Source organism: Triticum dicoccoides, chromosome 2B, assembly GCF_002162155.2.
Source record: "Triticum dicoccoides isolate Atlit2015 ecotype Zavitan chromosome 2B, WEW_v2.0, whole genome shotgun sequence".
Taxonomy (NCBI): Eukaryota; Viridiplantae; Streptophyta; class Magnoliopsida; order Poales; family Poaceae; genus Triticum; species Triticum dicoccoides.
The window spans coordinates 7,744,826-7,763,449 of NC_041383.1; the positions used below are offsets into that span (position 1 = coordinate 7,744,826).

General features: G+C 48.4%; 1 pseudogene; it reads left to right on the forward strand.

Annotated features, from left to right (window-relative positions):
• Positions 1-8,507, forward strand: part of LOC119361710 — a 9,187-nt pseudogene extending 680 nt beyond the window's left edge.
• The last annotated feature ends 10,117 nt before the right edge of the window (positions 8,508-18,624 follow it).

Below are 18,624 nucleotides of genomic sequence, written 5' to 3' on the forward strand. Positions count from 1 at the left end.
GGAGAGAACTCAACTGGAACTGGAGATGGATGGATGCATGCTATTATTACTTGCAGTTTCTTTTAAAATTCTAAATCCGCACAGCCTTCTTTTTAAAGAGATTTATATAGTAGTAATTATATTACTCCTAAAAGTTACTCAATGAATCGATGAGCTATGGAAATGTGCCGGTTTGGCAGCTGCTTTCCGGTTGTGCAAAGTGATGGGGAGAGCTGTGTCCCCCTAAAGCTCACAAGCTCATCACTGTTCCAGCTCCCAAAAGTATCATTTGTAAATTATGATACTACAGATCATCAAAAGAGAAACATCCCCACCATGCCCTCCACAGTTTCTTCTAGAGAGAGAACTGAAACATCATTGCTCGTGCATAATGAATGAAGAAGAACAGAGAATCTTAGAATAATCCCACGCATAATCATAGCGTTTGCTTTGCTTTCTTGCCATAGAAAAACACATACTCCCTCCATAAAGAAATATAAGAGCGCTTAGATCATTAACTAATGATCTAAGTACATTTTATACTTCTTTACGGAGTGAGCAGAATATAATACTTTGAGCTTTCTTGAAACTACGAGGAATTAACATGTGTGCGCGCTGCTGCAGATACGGGCGGCTGTTCAGGACTCACATCCTGGGGTGCCCCACGGTGGTGAGCTCAACCGCCGCATGCTGCTGCAGGGCGAGGCGGGCGGCCTCGTTGTTGGCTTCGGTCCCAAACGTACGAACACCGACGAGTACTTTCCGTCGAGTTCCGGTTGGCCGATACTTTGGCCAACGGACGTACGTGCAACAATAAGCAGGCAAGCACCCTGGTGGATCGATTAGCTTCACACTACCAGAAGAAGCTAGCTTGCACTAGCAAGCTCTACGCAGCCGGCCGATCGATTAACCCCGTAGCTCACGAGACAACACGCCGAGTTATAGCAACAGGCTCGTGTCGAGCCTTTGTACTTTTATTGCTTTGATTGATCTGATATTACAACGTAGGGTACAACTATATTTATACTAGTACAAAGCTAGCTAACCCAAACCGAGTCGGTGACTGCTCCTAGTCCATACCGGACAGGACTTCTACTACGTGGTTGATTCCAACAATCACCCCCCCAACCACGATGTCCTCACTTCACAGCTTGGACGCCGATCCTTCCCCGCATCTCCGTGAACTTCTGTCGTCCCAAAGACTTGGTCAGGATATCTGCAAGCTGATCATCGGTGCAAATGTAGTTGACTTCAATCTTGCCTTCTTCCACGCAATCTCGTATGTAGTGATACCGTATATCAATGTGCTTACTTCTATCATGATGCACTGGATTATTACATAGAGCAATTGTGGACTTGTTGTCAACATAAAGCACCACTCCTTCCGGTTCCTTGTCAGTGAGGTCACCGAGTAGCCTTTCTAGCCACACACCTTGACCTGCCGCGGTTGCAGCTGCAATATACTCCGCTTCACAGGATGATAATGCGACCACCTTCTGCTTTTGTGATAGCCAACTCACTATGCTTCTTCCCAAGAAATATGCCACGCCCGAGGTACTTTTACGGTCGTCAATATCTCCTGCCAAGTCGCTATCACTGTAGCCAAGTAGCTCCACCATCTCCTTCCGCTTCTCTCTCAAATAGACACAACCGAAGTTAGTTGTCCCTTTGATGTACCTGAGTATTTGTTTCACAGCTGCCCAATGTTCTGTCGTGGGTGCTTCCATGAAGCGACTCACTACGCCAACGGAATAGGCCAAGTCTGGTCGTGTATTCACAAGATACCTTAGGCTTCCGACCACACTTCTATAGTCCGTTGCATCAACCGCGGGTGCTTGGCTCCTCTTGCTAAGTTTAAGTCGAGGCTCCATTGGAACATGACTTGGATTGCAGTCCTCCATGCTACAGCTTTCAAGAATCTTCTTTGCATATGCCTCCTGGCATAACGTGATTCCCTCCGGCTTTTGCTGTACCTCGATCCCGAGATAGTAAGTCAAGAGCCCTAGATCACTCATCTTGGAAAGCTCCTTCATTTGTAGCTTGAATTTAGCAATCTCCTCCTTATCTGCTCCAGTTATCAAGAGATCATCAACATAGATGCCCACTAGGAGACGATCTTTGCCTTTACCTCGCTTGTACATAGCATGCTCTAGTGGACTTTTCTCAAAACCAAGAGAAACTAGTGTACGATCAAGCTTGATGTTCCACGCCCGAGGAGCTTGGCATAGCCCGTACAATGCCTTGTGTAGTTTCAACACCTTGTGCTCCTCTCCCTTTTTGATGTAACCCGGTGGTTGCTTCACATACACTTCTTCTTTTAACTCCCCGTTCAAAAAGGCGGATTTTACATCCATGTGATGTAGCCTCCAAGATTCTTGAGCCGCGAGAGCTATAACTAGCCTCACCGATTCCATCCTTGTGACAGGAGCGAACACTTCCTCGAAGTCTACACCTTGCTCTTGCACGTATCCTTTGGCTACGAGCCTTGCCTTATGCTTCACCAAGTTTCCTTCGGCATCTTTCTTGACCTTGTACACCCACTTGAGCCCTATGATTTTATGGTCGTTGGGTGGATCCACGAGCTCCCATGTATTGTTGTCTCGGATCGATCCCAACTCCTCATCCATAGCACGACGCCAACACTTCTCCGTATTTGCATCTTCAAATTTCGTCGGTTCCTCGACGCTAAGCAGACACTGTCGTCCTCTTCTTTTTATTTTCACTGGATTTTTCTTCGGATATAAATCCGCCACTGGCCGAAGACGGACTGGTGTCGGCGGACGTTCCCTTGTCTCCTGTTCAGTCGAAGACGAGGAATTTTCATCCGGAGTTTCCAAACTCCCAATTTCTGGCGAATCCTGTTCCTCCGAACTGGCTGCATCTCCATTAGATGAACAATCCAAAACATGTGTATCATCTTCACGTACATGGCCTTCACGTACGTGGCCTTGATGTCCTTGTGGTGCAGCACGTGGGCTGCTGGAAACGGCTCCAGTGGACAGGCTTTTTGCTCCCGGGCTGGTTGATGAGCCACCTGGGCTTTGAGGTGGACAGCCTCCTGATGGGCTTCGTCCAGTGCCTCCACGCATATGTGAGCCACCAGATCGAGCGCCGCTGGCGCTGCCTGGCGTGTCTTCAGGCGCACCAGCCGGTCCTTCTTGCTCGTGTGCGTGTGACGCAGCGGGAGTAGCTGGCGCGTCTCCATTTTCTGCCGCGCCGTCCGCGCCGTTTGTCGCGGCCGACGTCTCCGGTTGATCACCAATGTCTGCATGCTCGTAATCATCGTAAACAACGTTGAAAATATCATCGGAAGACGGGTATACCGGCTCGGTGGAGTTCCAATTCCATGACCTTGCTTCTTCAAAGACCACGTCGCGCGTCACAACCACCTTATTGGTTGAGGGGTTGCACGCACGGTATGCCTTCGTGCCTTTTTCATAGCCAACCAACACCGTTGGAGTACTCCGATCCGCCAATTTGCTAGTATGCCCGGTCACTGTCTTCACATGCGCTACGCACCCGAAAGTGCGAAGATGATCAACCGTGGGCTTGTGTCCGTACCATGCTTCGTACGGCGTCATCCCAACCACACTCTTGGTTGGAGCCCGGTTCAGCAAGTAAACAGCCGTATTGACCGCCTCACCCCAAAACTTGCCCGGCATGCCTTTACTTTTCAACATGCTTCGTGCCATCGCCACCACGGGTTGATTCCTCCGTTCCACAACACCGTTTTGCTGCGGTGAATATGGCGCCGTAAGATACCTCTTGATGCCTTGAGCTTCGCAAAAGTCCGTGAATGCACGGGACTTGAACTCACCCCCCCCGATCGGTACGGAGGGCCTTCAACTTGGCTTCAGATTCTACTTCAGCCGCCATTTTTATTATCCTGAAAGCTTGCAAAGCTTGATCCTTCGTCTTCAACAACACAATCCACATGAATCTGCTGAAGTCGTCGACGACGAGCAAGAAGTATCTGTTTCCGGCAGGGGTGGCCAGTGTAATCGGTCCGCACAAGTCTCCGTGGACCAACTCAAGAGCTTTACTCGCTCTAAAGTTTCCCTCTCTTGGGAACGGGGCTCTCCTTTGTTTCCCAATGAGACAACCGTCGCACACTTGGTCGACATGATTGATGCACGGTAGACCACATACCATCTCCTTTTGTCCAAGTTGCCGAAGAGCCTGGAAATTTAGATGACCGTAGCGCGCGTGCCACTTCCATGCCGAGTCGTCCATGCTCGATAGGAGACATACCGGATCCACACGATCCAAGTTGAGGACGTAGAGCCTGTTCGGTGACCTCTGCACCTTCATAATCAACATCCTCTGACGATCATACCCCCATAAAAAGCCATCTTCGAGCACAATCTTGCAACCACGCTCCTCGAGTTGGCCAAGACTTATGATGCTACTCTTTAGCTTGGGAATATAGTACACATCTGTGAGTACCTTGTGACCGCCATTCTTCAACTCAAACAGGACAGTACCTCGCCCTGCGATGTCAACGGTCCGTCCGTCGCCGAATCGAACCGTGCCTCGCACCGAAACACCGAGCTCAAAAAACTGGTCCTTGTCGCCGGTCATGTGGTTGCTAGCGCCCGTGTCGAGGTACCACACGTGCCTCGACGTGTTCATCCTCTTCTTATCATGAAGATAAACTGCCTCCTCTACGAGCGTGACAACCTCTGTAGCCGGCGCCTTTGGAGCTGGACTATCCTCATCCATTAGCTCACATACTTCGACCATGAGCATCATGTCTCCATCATCGCCTCCTTTGGCCATGAGAGCTTTCTCCTTCGGTGGTTTCTTGCACTCCGACTTGAAGTGCCCCATGATGCCACAGTTGTGACACTTGATCTTGCGCTTGTCAAACTTCTTCTTCTTCGGAGCGCCGTCGCCGGCGTTCTTCTTACTTTGTTCTTTTGGCGCACGATCTTGGCGAGTGTTGCTGCTAGAGCCCTCGCCACCTCTCCTTGAGTCCAGCACCAGCCACTGAGCCCGTGTGAGCATGACATTCTCATCATTCCTCCCATCCCCGAGACTGTACCGCATACGCTCGTCGTGAGCTTTGTAGCGTCCGACGAGATCGTCGATGGAGAGAGTCGCGAGATCGACGCACTGCTCGATCGCCGTGACAATTTGCAGGTACCCGGGAGGGGCTGCGCGCAAGAACCGCCGGACAACCGAGGTCTCCGTGAGGTTTTCACCAAGCGCGCGGATCCGATTGACGAGAGTAGCCACCCGTGAAGCGAACGCATCCACGGACTCATTGTCGCCCATGACCAAAGTCTCATAGTTCCTTAGGAGAGTTTGGAGATTGGCTTGCTTGACCCGGGTGTGTCCCTCGAACATGAGCTTCAAAGTATCCCACGCCTCCTTCGCCGTTTCTTTGGCGATTAGGTGTTGGAGGACATCCATCGGCATCACCGAGTAAATCGCTGACGCCGCCTGCCGATCCTTCCGGTGCTCGGCTCCCTCCTTCTTGAACGCGTCGCCTCCTGGATCGACCACGTCCCATAGCTCGTTGGCGCGGAGACCACACTCCATGAGGGCCTTCCAGACCCCGAAGTTCTCGCGATCAAACCGTGGGTATGACGTACCAGGTACGGCAAGTACTTTAGCCGCTCCGGACGATTCCACGATCTCCTTGCCCGTCATGACCTTCCGTTACTAGAATATCAACCTGGTTCTAGATACCAATTGTTGGCTTCGGTCCCAAACGTACGAACACCGACGAGTACTTTCCGTTGAGTCCCGGTTGGCCGATACTTTGGCCAACGGACGTACGTGCAACAATAAGCAGGCAAGCACCCTGGTGGATCGATTAGCTTCACACTACCAGAAGAAGCTAGCTTGCACTAGCTAGCTCTACGCAGCCGGCCGATCGATTAACCCCGTAGCTCACGAGACAACACGCCGAGTTATAGCAACATGCTCGTGTCGAGCCTTTGTACTTTTATTGCTTTGATTGATCTGATATTACAACGTAGGGTACAGCTATATTTATACTAGTACAAAGCTAGCTAACCCAAACCGAGTCGGTGACTGCTCCTAGTCCATACCGGACAGGACTTCTACTACGTGGTTGATTCCAACACTCGTCCCCGGCTACCCGCAGTCCATGCTCGACATCCTCGGCCGCAACAACATCGCCGCCGTGCACGGCCCGCTCCACCGCCTCATGCGTGGCGCCATGCTTGGCCTCGTCCGCCCCGCCGCGCTCCGCACCAGCCTCCTCCCCAAGATCGACGCCTTCATGCGCAACCATCTCCACGGCTGGGCCAACACCGTCGTCGACGTCCAGGCCAAGACCAAGGAGGTTATTACAGTCTCTTCAATCAAATCTCCTAACGCGTAGACCGTAGAGACGTAGGGTACACAGGCCACCTTAGGGCATCTTCAATGGTTGTAAGATAGTTGTTGGTAGACTTTGCCACATAGGATTTTTGATAATGTGTCATGCAATAAATGAGGAAAGAGAGGAAGCTTGTATGTACATGAACCAACACCCCTTGCACAAGCTCCAATGTAGAATAAGAGAGCACCTTATTTATTATCTCACATCCTATTGGGCAAACTAGATACAACCCATTGGAGATGTTGTATGTTAAGGTGTTGGTTGATGACATGACATATTTTACCAACAAGTTAACATACAAACTGTTGGAGATGCCCTTAACCGTACATGCAGAGACAGTTGGGTGGCATGTCTGAGTATGTTAATAGCAGCAACCACTTCCATGTTCACTCACTGCTTCACTCTGAAAAAATGGCTAGTTAGAAAATAGAATGTGAAAGCGTGATGGTTTGCAACAATTTGGGGATAGAATAGATGCATCTGCTCATGTCTACTGAGAATTTTTTGTTCAAATACATTTCGTTTGTTAATTGTTTTGCCAGATGTACCTGGTGATAAAAATAGCCTTGTTGTAGCGACAGCATCACTCTACACATTCCAAAGTGGTTGTTACAGAGTTTCATAGTGCAAAAACAGAGTATCACATTTAGGGACATCATCATTACCCGATTTCTGTTTGCCGCTTTCGTGGTGGTTGCAGAGTTTCTTACAAGCATCTTCTCCTTGCATGGGCATGGCAACAGCATATCACAGAATCTTATGTCCTCATCATATCTAACCGACTTTCCCTTTCCCTTTCAGATGGCCTTGCTATCTGCACTCCGGCAGATTGCCGGCATCACCGCTGGCCCACTCTCCGATGCCCTAAAGACGGAGCTGTATACGCTTGTGCTCGGCACCATCTCCTTGCCCATCAACATTCCGGGGACCAGCTACTACCAAGGCTTCCAGGCAAGGACGAAGCTTGTGTCGATGCTAGAGCAGATGATCGCGGAGCGGCGATCAATTGGTCAAGCTCACAATGACATGCTGGATGCTCTCTTGAGAAGCGGCGATGACGGAACTAGGGAGAAGCTTAGCGACGAGCAGATCATTGACTTGCTCATCGCCCTCATCTACTCAGGGTAAGAAACCATGTCAACGACTTCTATGATGGCCGTCAAGTACCTGTCAGACCATCCACGGGCCCTCGAAGAACTGAGGGTATGTTTTATGTGACGTAGTCTGAAAATCTATTTTGAATCCATGACAAAAGTCCATGTGCCTCTGGAGTTTACTGATGACATTTTCACTTCTGAATGCAGAGAGAGCATCTTGATATCAGGAAGGGGAAATCGCCGGAGGAAGCCATCAGCTACGAAGATTTTAAGTCCATGGCCTTCACTCGAGCGGTAAGTAGGAAATCAAACACACAAAAAATGAATTGAGAGTAGGAATTTACTATGAGCATAGCATGATCATGATGAACTCATGGATACTTCTACCATGCAGGTCATTCTTGAGACGCTGAGATTATCTACAGTCGTGAATGGGCTGCTGAGGAAAACCACCCAGGATGTAGAAATGAATGGTGAGATATGCTTGGAAATTGTACTACCACGTTAATTAGCATCTCCTAGGAATATATGAAGCCAGTTGTGCTAATGCTATATTATTATCGATTTCTTCCAGGGTATGTCATTCCAAAAGGGTGGAGAATCTATGTTTACACGAGGGAGATAAACTACGATCCGTTCATGTATCCTGACCCAATGACCTTCAATCCATGGAGGTGGCAGGTAAGTAAGGGAGCGAACAATTATTCAATTATTACTATCAGAACATGTACACAGGAGGTTCTAATCTTTTGTTACCTGCTAAAATTATGCAGGAGAAGAACATGGAATCGCACCCGCACTTCATGTTGTTCGGAGGAGGCGGCCGGATGTGCCCTGGAAAGGAGGTGGGCACGGCAGAGATCGCAACTTTCCTGCACTATTTCGTGACCCAATACAGGTCTGTACAACCTCTTATTAATCGACGGCAATCCAATTACTAAGAACAGCTTCAGTGTTATTTACTGACAACATTTGGTCTTGATGTTGCAGATGGGAGGAAGAACAAGAACACAATCTTGAAGTTCCCCCGTGTGGAAGCTCCGAACGGGCTGCATATCCGAGTTCAAGATTACTGATCTTGCAACGTAGTACATTTTGCAGAGTTTAGATAGATAGAACCTAGACGGAGCCGATGACATGAAAATATTAGATCAGCCTTGTAAGAAATAGGAAGCATAGCCACATAGGAATAGAGTAGGTATTACAGATTTGCTAGGTAATTGACGCAGAAGGAAGGCCACAAGATGCACCTGGTGTTCTTCTGTGTGATGAGTGAATTCCTGAGCCAAAATAGGGAGTACTATTGTACTAGCTTTAGTACAAAGTTAGTACGAAGTCGAGTCACTTATTTTGCGACAGAGGGAGTACTATTGCACAATACATGCACCATACCCCTCTTGGCCACCCATGTCATCCATCTACCATCATCCCATCCAAAAGGATCTTCATCCAAGCAAAGGCATGCTACTCCAGTGCATTATGAGCTAGTTAAATCACAGATCCAAGCATGATTAACTTCACAACAGCCCACATAATCATTTGCATGCATGTGAACCGCCGGAGAGTCCGCGTCTTCATTTTCATTTTTCTTACAAGAAATATGCCTTCGATTTGCCTTTCACTACGTGTCCACTCTTGATCCATCTACTGGCTGGCCCTGGCCGTAACAATTGTGTAAAAATGGTCCAATGCGAACCACCCCAAGTCACGTGCCACCTCAAAATGCAGCCTCCCTCACTCTAATTTTATTTGGGCAATTAACGTTAACCTACACCGCCCGGGGCCGTGGCACACATGATACACAAAACCACCAAGTACAAATCTCTTTTAGCTTAGCTAACACTCTTCATACTACGCAAATCAGTAGGTGGACACACTCATGTATCTTGCAGATGGCGCCCATGCAACGCAAAACAACCCCATTTCTAATAATCTTTTCTTTAGCAATCCTCATGATTGATCGGATCGCATCGACGCACTGCTCACTAGCAAATCTCCAAGCAAGATCAACAACACAAGTTTTTCTTTTGGAAATGCTAAAAATCTGATATCGGATTTTTAGGCATGGCAAATCCATGTTTTGTTTTATGGAAAATTATATTGTTGTGAGGATGACAATTTTTTTTGGCAAGCATGGCCATTTCTGGCCAAATACTAAACATGACAAGGATTTGCCATGCTTGCTAAAAGAAATTTCTATCCTCGCGGCGACATAATTTATCATCTCGGACGTTTGCTTTGCCGTGCTGCAAAATCTAACGTTTGATTCGTAGTGAGATGCTTTTCTTTTCTGTTAACATTAAATCTACTGGCGGATGGATGATCACCTATATTTATAATCCCAGATAAACTAATTTCTATGCAAAAAAAAATCTCTTACGAAGCTCTTTTAAGACACTATGTGTAATATTCAATTTTAGTCGTCCATTGATCAAGGGTAATAATTTGGCCATAAATGTTTCTAGCATATAAAATATAAATATATTTTGAACACAGTCATTTCCCAAAAAATGCAGAATTTACACACAATGTAAAACATTATGGTTTCAATTTTTCCATGGTATTATATGAGCACTTCTGTGTTGAATCAAAGGTTGGAAAGTGCCAAGAACTTACCAGGAGTGTACCCTAAAAAAGTCATATCTATCAATTATTAAAATCAACTAATTGTTTTTTTCTTTTGCGAGAATGCCTAAGACCATATATTAAGTAGCACAATTCCTTACAAACCCACCTATACAGAAAAAAATAAAATTTATTAGCATTGTTGGGGGAGTCAAAGTATTTTCCTTCCTACATCCGCCGACGCGAAATCCTATTCGGCGCCTTAAGCGCCCAATATAGAGCATTCGGTACAAAGCGCACACCCCGCCTTACGCCTGGTTTCTGCTCTGTTTCGTTTCCGCGTGGGCCGGGCCATCCTATTTTCGTTTCTGCTCTTTTTATATTTCTGTAAACTGCAGAAAAGGCATGTGAGCCAGGTTTCAAAACCTCGACCCGCTTCTTAATACGACACCGACTTAACCACCTGACCAAGAAACCTCGCCTGCTCACATCATGCTCTGGTTCGCCTTTTCTTCTTTTTTCTTCGTTTTTTTCTCAGTACCTTTTTTCTTTCTTTTTGCGAAAGAAATTCGTGAATTTTTTTCGTGAAAGTAGATGAACCTTTTCTAAATTTGTGAACTTTTTTCTTGAATCTAGATGAACTTTTTCAAAATCAATGAACTTTTTTGCAAGACCGATGAACTTTTTTCAAATTAGATGAACTTTTTTCAAAACCGATGACTTTTTTCAAAATTAGATGAACCTTTTCAAAATTTGATGAACTTTTTGAAAATTTCAGGAACTTTTTCCAAATTTTGTTGAACCTTTTTTCAAAATCGGTGAACTTTTTTGAGATTCCTGAACCTTTTTTTTCTAAGATTTCAAAAAAAATCTCCAAAGTCAATGGTTCACTAGTCTACCATGGAACGTTCGAGCGTTTTTTTTCTTTCGAATAAACGAAATGATCGAGCGGGATAGCTGGGGAAGCAGGTGTCGCGCGAGCTCATCGGCTCATTCATGGGCCGGCCCACTTAGCCAGGCGTGTGGGCACTGGTTTCCTCTTCTGCCGCATAAGGCGCTGGCGAGGAGCACTCTCGGCCGACAGATATGCCGCCTTTTGGCTTCCGCCTGGACGGGGCAGACCAGTTTTAGCCCAATTGCTTGTAGAAGTAGCAGCCACAAAGTTGTTGATGTAGACCCGGAGAGGTAGCAAGCGCGATCTGAGAAGCAAATCACCGCCTTGAACTTCAAGAAAATGAGAAGAGCTTGTAGAAACCCTCAAGACCACGATAGCCGACCATATCATGACGGGTCTACTAGAAATCTAAACCGTCGGGATCCCGGATGACCCATCATAGCCCAACTCCACGCACCCTCCGCCTACAATTAACACACCAACAGAATGAGGAGAATGTAGAGCATGATTTGGTGCATCAGTGCATCGATAATAATTGATCGTGCACTAGGCACATATATATAGCTACAAGGGGTGCGACCGATATCTTGTCTCCTAAGATACACATACATACAGAGGGAGACAGACACTACAGATACTGTATACGAAACCCAGACCTACGTACATGTACGCATGTTCAACACACCCCGCAGTCGAAGCGTCGCCGGTGACGCAGAGACTGGACCGAAAACCCTCGAATGTCGAGGTGGGTAGGCCCTTCGTCATAACATCGGCGAACTGCTGATCGGTGGGTACATGGAGAACTAGAACACGACCAAGTGCAACGTGCTCCCTGACGAAGTGAATGTCGAGCTCCATATGCTTCGTCCGTCGGTGATGGATAGGGTTGGCAGCGAGGTACACCGCGGAGACGTTGTCACACTAGAGAAGCGTCGCCTTGGTAACCTCACATAGCAACTCCTGAAGTAGCTGTTGAAGCCAAGAGCACTCCGCGACGGCGTTGGCCACTGCCCTGTACTCAGCCTCGACGCTCGATCGTGAGACCGTGGGTTGTCGTTTAGACGACCACGAATTCAGAGAGGGCCCGAGGTAGAGGCAGTAGCCGGAAGTGGAACGTCGAGTGTCGGGACACCCAGCCCAGTCGGTGTCGGAGTAGGCGACCAGGCTAGTGTCAGGTGATGCCGTCAAGGTGAGACCCATAGCTGTGGTGCCACGTATGTATCGGAGAATACGTTTCACCAAAGCCCAATGAGTGTCATGAGGAGCATGCATGTGAAGGCACACCTGCTGGACATCGTACTGAATGTCCGGACGCGTCAGCGTGAGGTACTGAAGAGCACCGACGATGGAGTGGTAGAAGGGAGCGTCAGACGCCGGAGAACCCTCGACGGCGGACACCTTAACCTTCATGTCGACAGGCGTAGGAGCAGGCTTGCAGCTAAGCATGCCGACTCTCTCTAGAAGCTTGTAGGCATACTTCTGCTGATGCAGGAAGAAGCCAGTTGCCCGGTGAACAACCACGATGCCGAGGAAGTAGTGGAGAGCCCCCAAGTCCTTGAGGGCGAACTCGAAGCCGAGGCGAGCTGTGATCTGCTGAAGCAGTGCTGGTGAGGACGCATTCAGGATGATGTCGTCAACGTAAAGGAGTAGTTACGCGGTGGCGGTGCCCTCGTGATGAACAAACAGGGAGGCATCGGACCGTGTGGACCGGAACCCCTGCTGCTGAAGGAAGGCCGCGATCCGCTGGTACCAGGCCCGAGGTGCCTGCTTCAACCCGTAGAGAGAATGGCAGAGCAAGCACATGTGGTCCGGATGGTCGGTGTCGACGAAACCAGTAGGCTACTGCCAGAAGACCTGCTCATCGAGGTGGCCATGCAGAAAAGCATTGGACACGTCGAGCTAGTGAACGGGCCAGGCGCGAGAAATAACGAGCTGGAGAACAGTGCGAATCGTGCCCGGTTTGACAACCGGGGCGAAGGTGTCGGTGAAGTCCACGCCAGCGTGCTGGCAAAAGATGCGCATGACCCAGCGCTTGAGGGAACCGTCGGGGCGAGTCTTGTGGCGGAAGACCCACTTGCCAGTGATGACGTTGGCATGGGGAGGCTGTGGGACAAGCTGCCACGTACGGTTGCGCTGCAGGGTGTCGAACTCCTCACGCATCACAGCAAGCCGGTTCGGATCCCGAAGGGCTGCGCGAACGGAGGTGGGGAGCCGGGAGGAAGCCGAGGTGGACACGGCACATGCGTACTCGTCGGAGGTGTAGCGCGTGCTAGGACGAAACGTCCCAGTCTGAGCCCGAGTGACCATACCGGTGAGGGGTGCGGCGGCAGCCGGCGGAGCCGAGAGGCGGACCGGCGAGGATGAGCTCGAGCCGGTCTCTGAAGCGGCCAAAGGGGCCGGGGCGTCGGGGGCGGCCGGCGGGGCCACGGCGCCAGGGGCAACCGAGGGGGAGGCCGAGGGGGCGCCACGGGCCGCGGCGGTGGGGGCCGCAGCGATAGGGGCGACCGAGGGGGCCGCAGCGATGGGGGCCGCCGAGGGGGCCGCGGTGATGGGGGCCATCGGCGCCGGGAGCGCGCATAAGGCCAAGCCCGTTGCACGGCGAGGCGGTTCGCCAGAGTTGGAGGCAGGGGCGAAGCGCGCCGCGGAGGGCGCCGAGGGTGACGGTACCTGCTAAAACGGGAACATCAGGTCATCAAAGTACACGTGCCGCAAGGTGAAAACGCGGTGGGACACTGGATCATAGCAACGGTAACCTTTGGTGTTGGCAGAATAACCAAGGAAGATGCAAGGAAGCGACCGGGGAGCGAATTTGTGAGGTGGAGTGGACGCGGTGCTAGGATAACAGAGACACCCGAAAATGCGAAGACCATCATAAGATGGAACCGCATCGACGAGGAGCTGGTGAGGAGGGTAGTTCCAGTGTGGACGACACGGGCGAATGTTTATGAGGAGGCTGGCGGTTGCGAGCGCGTCCGGCCAGAACCGAGGAGGCACGTAGGAGTGGAAGAGCAACATGCGGACACAGTCATTAAGAGTGCGAATGACGCGCTCGGCGCGACCATTCTGCTGTTACGTGTAGGGGCATGTGAGGCGAAAGATGGTGCCATGCGACGCAAGAAGATTGCGGACAGCGACATTGTTAAACTCCGTTCCTTTGTCAGTTTGCAAGGCAAGAATAGGACGATCGAACTGTGTGTTAACATATGAATAAAAAGCCATGAGTGTGGCGAGGGCATCGGACTTGCGACGGAGAGGAAATGTCCACACATAATGAGAGAAATCATCCAATATCATCAAATAGTATAAGTAACCCGTGTTGCTCGCAACCGGGGACGTGCAAACATCACTATGCAATAACTGAAACGAAAAAGTAGAAATGTTTGTAGACTCGCTAAACGGAAGACGAATGTGCTTGCCAAGACGGCAAGACCCACAAGAGTGGTCGTCAACCTTATTACATGAGAAAGAAAAACTCTGAAGAATCTGACGCATAACGGTGGAGTTGGGATGGCCGTGGCGGGCGTGCCAAAGGTCGACACTGGCAGCGAAGGCGGCGGGACGACGGGTGGTGGGGGCACCGGAGGGATGCACCAGGTAAAGCTCGTCCGGGCTGTCACATCGGTGGAGTATCATCCATGTACGGGCGTCCTTCACAGAAAAGCCGATACCGTCAAATTCAACAGTGATAGGGTTCTCACGAGCAAGGCGACGAACACAAACAAGATTGGTAACTAAGTTAGGAGACACAAGAACATTAGACATGTTAACGGGTGGCGGTGTCCTGGACTAGGGGGTACTCACCACGTCGTCTCCCGATGAGTTGGATTGGGCCGAGGATCCCCATGGCCGTATACTCATGGGCCAGTCCGGACAGTTGCCGCTGAAAGATCGAGGATGTCGCCTAGAGGGGGGGGGGGTGAATAGGCACTTTAAAATAATTACGGTTTAGGCTTGAACAAATGCAGAATAAACCTAGCGGTTAATTTGTCAAGCACAAAACCTACAACAACTAGGCTCACCTATGTGCACCAACAACTTATGCTAAGCAAGATAAGCAACTATGTGATAGCAAGATATAGACAAATAACAATATGGCTATCACAAAGTAAAGTGCATAAGTAAAGGGGCACGGGTAAGAGATAACCGAGGCACGCGGAGACGATGATGTATCCCGAAGTTCACACCCTTGCGGATGCTAATCTCCGTTTGGAGTGGTGTGGAGGCACAATGCTCCCCAAGAAGCCACTAGGGCCACCGTAATCTCCTGACGCCCTCGCACAATGCAAGATGCCGTGATTCCACTAAGGGACCCTTGAGGGCGGTCACCGAACCCGTACAAATGGCGACCCTTGGGGGCGGTCACCGAACCCGTACACTTTGGCAACCCTTGGGGGCGGTCATCGGTATACGTCAAATTGCTCGGGGCGATCTCCACAACCTAACTGGAGACCCCGACGCTTGCCCGGAGCTTTACACCACAATGATTGAGCTCCGAACACCACCAACCGTCTAGGGCACCAAGGCACCCAAGAGGAACAAGCTCTAGGGTGCCCAAACACCCAAGAGTAATAAGCTTCTCAAATTTCACTTCCACGTATCACCATGGAGAACTCAAACCGATGCACCAAATGCAATGGCAGGGGCACACGGAGTGCCCAAGTCCTTCTCTCCCAAATCCCACAAAAGCAACTAATGCTAGGAAGGAAAATGAGAGGAAGAACGAAAGAAGAACACGAAGAACTCCAAGATCTAGATCCAAGGGGTTCCCCTCACTTAGAGGAGAAAGTGATTGGTGGAAACGTGGATCTAGATCTCCTCTCTCTTTTCCCTCAAGAACTAGCAAGAATCCATGGAGGGATTGAGAGTTAGCAAGCTCGAAGAAGGTCAACAATGGGGGAAGAACACGAGCTCAAAGGATAAGGTTCATTGGGGAAGAAGACCCCCTTTTATAGGACCTCCCGAATCCAACCGTTATGTGCTCAGGTCGTGCACAAGCGGTACTACCGCTTGGAGGAGCGGTACTACCGCCTAGCACGGTCAAAACAGCCCAATCGAGAGAGAAAACACGAGTTTTTGGTCCGGGGCGGTACTACCGCTTAGGAGCCATGGTAGTACTGCTCTCGAGCGGTACTACCGCTCAGGAACCGCGGTACTACCGCTCTGGAGCGGTAGTAAAAAATTACATCCGCTCTAGTCGCGGTAGTACCGCTGGAGCCTTTACCAAAACAGCCACAACTTTTGCAAACGGACTCCGAATTCAATGAAACCAAGTTTGTTGGAAAGCTAACGACATGGGCTAACACAATATTGATAGAAATATCAAGACTAAGCAAATGATAAAAGTCCCATAAGAAAATGGTGAGAACCCTTCATCAGATAAGACCGGTAAAACCTCCAACACCGAAAACATCATAGAAGATGCATGCGAACTCCGTTTTCGATGAACTCAAGCTTGTCATCAAGATGACCATAAGCTCTAAGACTCACAAAGATAACCAAACAAGAACCAAGAAACATGATGCAACGATGCAATGGTTTGAGCTCTCTACTAATGATACGATCAAGCTACCAACTTGAGAGCCCCCCTTGATAGTACGGCAAACGATCCTATATCTCGGTCTCCCAACTACCACCACAAGACCGATAAAATAGAAAACCTATCAAGGGAAAACCTTTTCCTTGCACATGGTCCACATGAGCTAGATGAAGACGATCTTGACTCCCTCAAGTTGGACCACCTTTCTTGATTGCGTTGGCTCGATGAAGACTAGATGATTGCTCCCCCATAGTTCACTATGGGTGAGCCACTCTTCGGCACATCTTCACAAGTCCATTGACACCACAATGGATGGCAAGATTCAAGCACTTGATCTCTTCGTGATGCTCCACCTGAACTTGCACACGGCAATCTTGATGATGATCACCACTTGATGTCATCCTTTCCATGGGTTGTATGATATCTTCCTCTTGACGCAAGCCCATGGATACGTACCTAACCCCACATACAACTCTCACATAGACCATGGGTTAGTACATAAAGTGCAATGGACAATGCTTACCATACCATGGGATCACTTGATCCCTCTCGGTACATCTTTTACGTTTTGTGAGTTGATCAACTTGATTCACTCTTGACTTAGTCTTGATCAACCTTGAATCTTTGCAACTCTCTTCATTTGGATGATGTCTTGAAAGTAAACATGAATGATCACACAACCTTCTTCTTCAAGACATGCTTGCAATAAGCTCAACACTCATATGACCAATCTTTGGATAATTCCTTAATAGCACCTTGGTCATCACAAACTCTCATTGAAACCAACAAATGGACTCCAAGAAAAACATATGGGCAAACCCTTCAAATATAACTCAAGGCAACCATTAGTCCATAGAGATTGTCATCAATTACCAAAACCACACATGGGGGCACCACATGTCCTTTCAATCTCCCCCATTTTGGTAATTGATGACAATCACTTTCAAGAGAGTTTATACAAGGAATTATGCATCACCATTCAATGCACCAACCAATAATGCATGCGTATGAGATGCAAATGCTAAGGAAACAAAAAGCAAAGCTACTCCACAAAACTCTCTGAAACTTCTCCCCCATTGGCATCGATTGCCAAAATGGGCGAAAATATTAGAAGGCCAATATAAATTGTGGTCCTCCATATATTGTGTATTTCTCAAGAAGAGAGTGGAATGCAATACACATATCCAACTGCCAATACTTGGAGGAAGACAAACTATATTGATGCCCAAAGATTGCAACAGAAAGATATGACACAAAGACATAACAAAGAGAGACACAAGCAATCAGAAGATACCAATTGAAGCCATGCAATCAACGGATATCAATTGAACCAACTAGACCAATGATCCTACATGCCACAAGAATAAAGATATTATGAAAAGCGCAAAAGAGTGTTCTAAAGAAACTAGAGAAGCTCCCCATGATTTGTGCACACATAAGAATTTTTGTATTTGAATACAAAGTGCACAAAATAGGATCATAGCTCCCCCAAAATCAATAGAAACTCACATCCAGTGCAAGTGAGCATATAGGAAACAAAGCCTAGCACTTGCAACAAGCACATGGTTGAGCAACATGTAAAAGAGGCAACTTAAGAATAGGCTCAACCAAAATGATGTGTGTGAGTCATGGCGAAGCACTTGAGAAGACTAAGATTAGGATGAGAATTAAGCATCAACATAGTCTTGAAAGAATGAGGCACACGGTCAAGGCCTATCATTCCCACACACAACTGGCAAATGGGTTCACAAGCTTACTAATAAGCAAAAGAGAACCTATGCTTGTGACAACCCGTGGTGAAGATAGACGAGGGGAGGCTCATCAAGACAAGGGATACCAATTAAGATGGCAAAAACCTCGTAAAGATAAGCAAGAGGAAAATAATCTTCACCACACAAGAGTGCAACAAGATGCAATGATAGAGGACACGCACTCAAGGCAAAAGCTTGCACGGAGCCACCAAAGAAATAACATAAGAAGACAAGGTGGACGTGAAAGAAAAGATATCAACTAGAGATGTAATTTCTCTCAAATGTATAAGGTTCTATGTAGACGAAATCATGATGATATATATATCTACAAAGAAGGATGTACACCCGAAATAGTTACAACACGAAGGAACAAGATATCCACAAGGAAGTCATAAATATACCAATAAGATATTTGCTTGAAAGCATAACACATGGCTAGATATGGT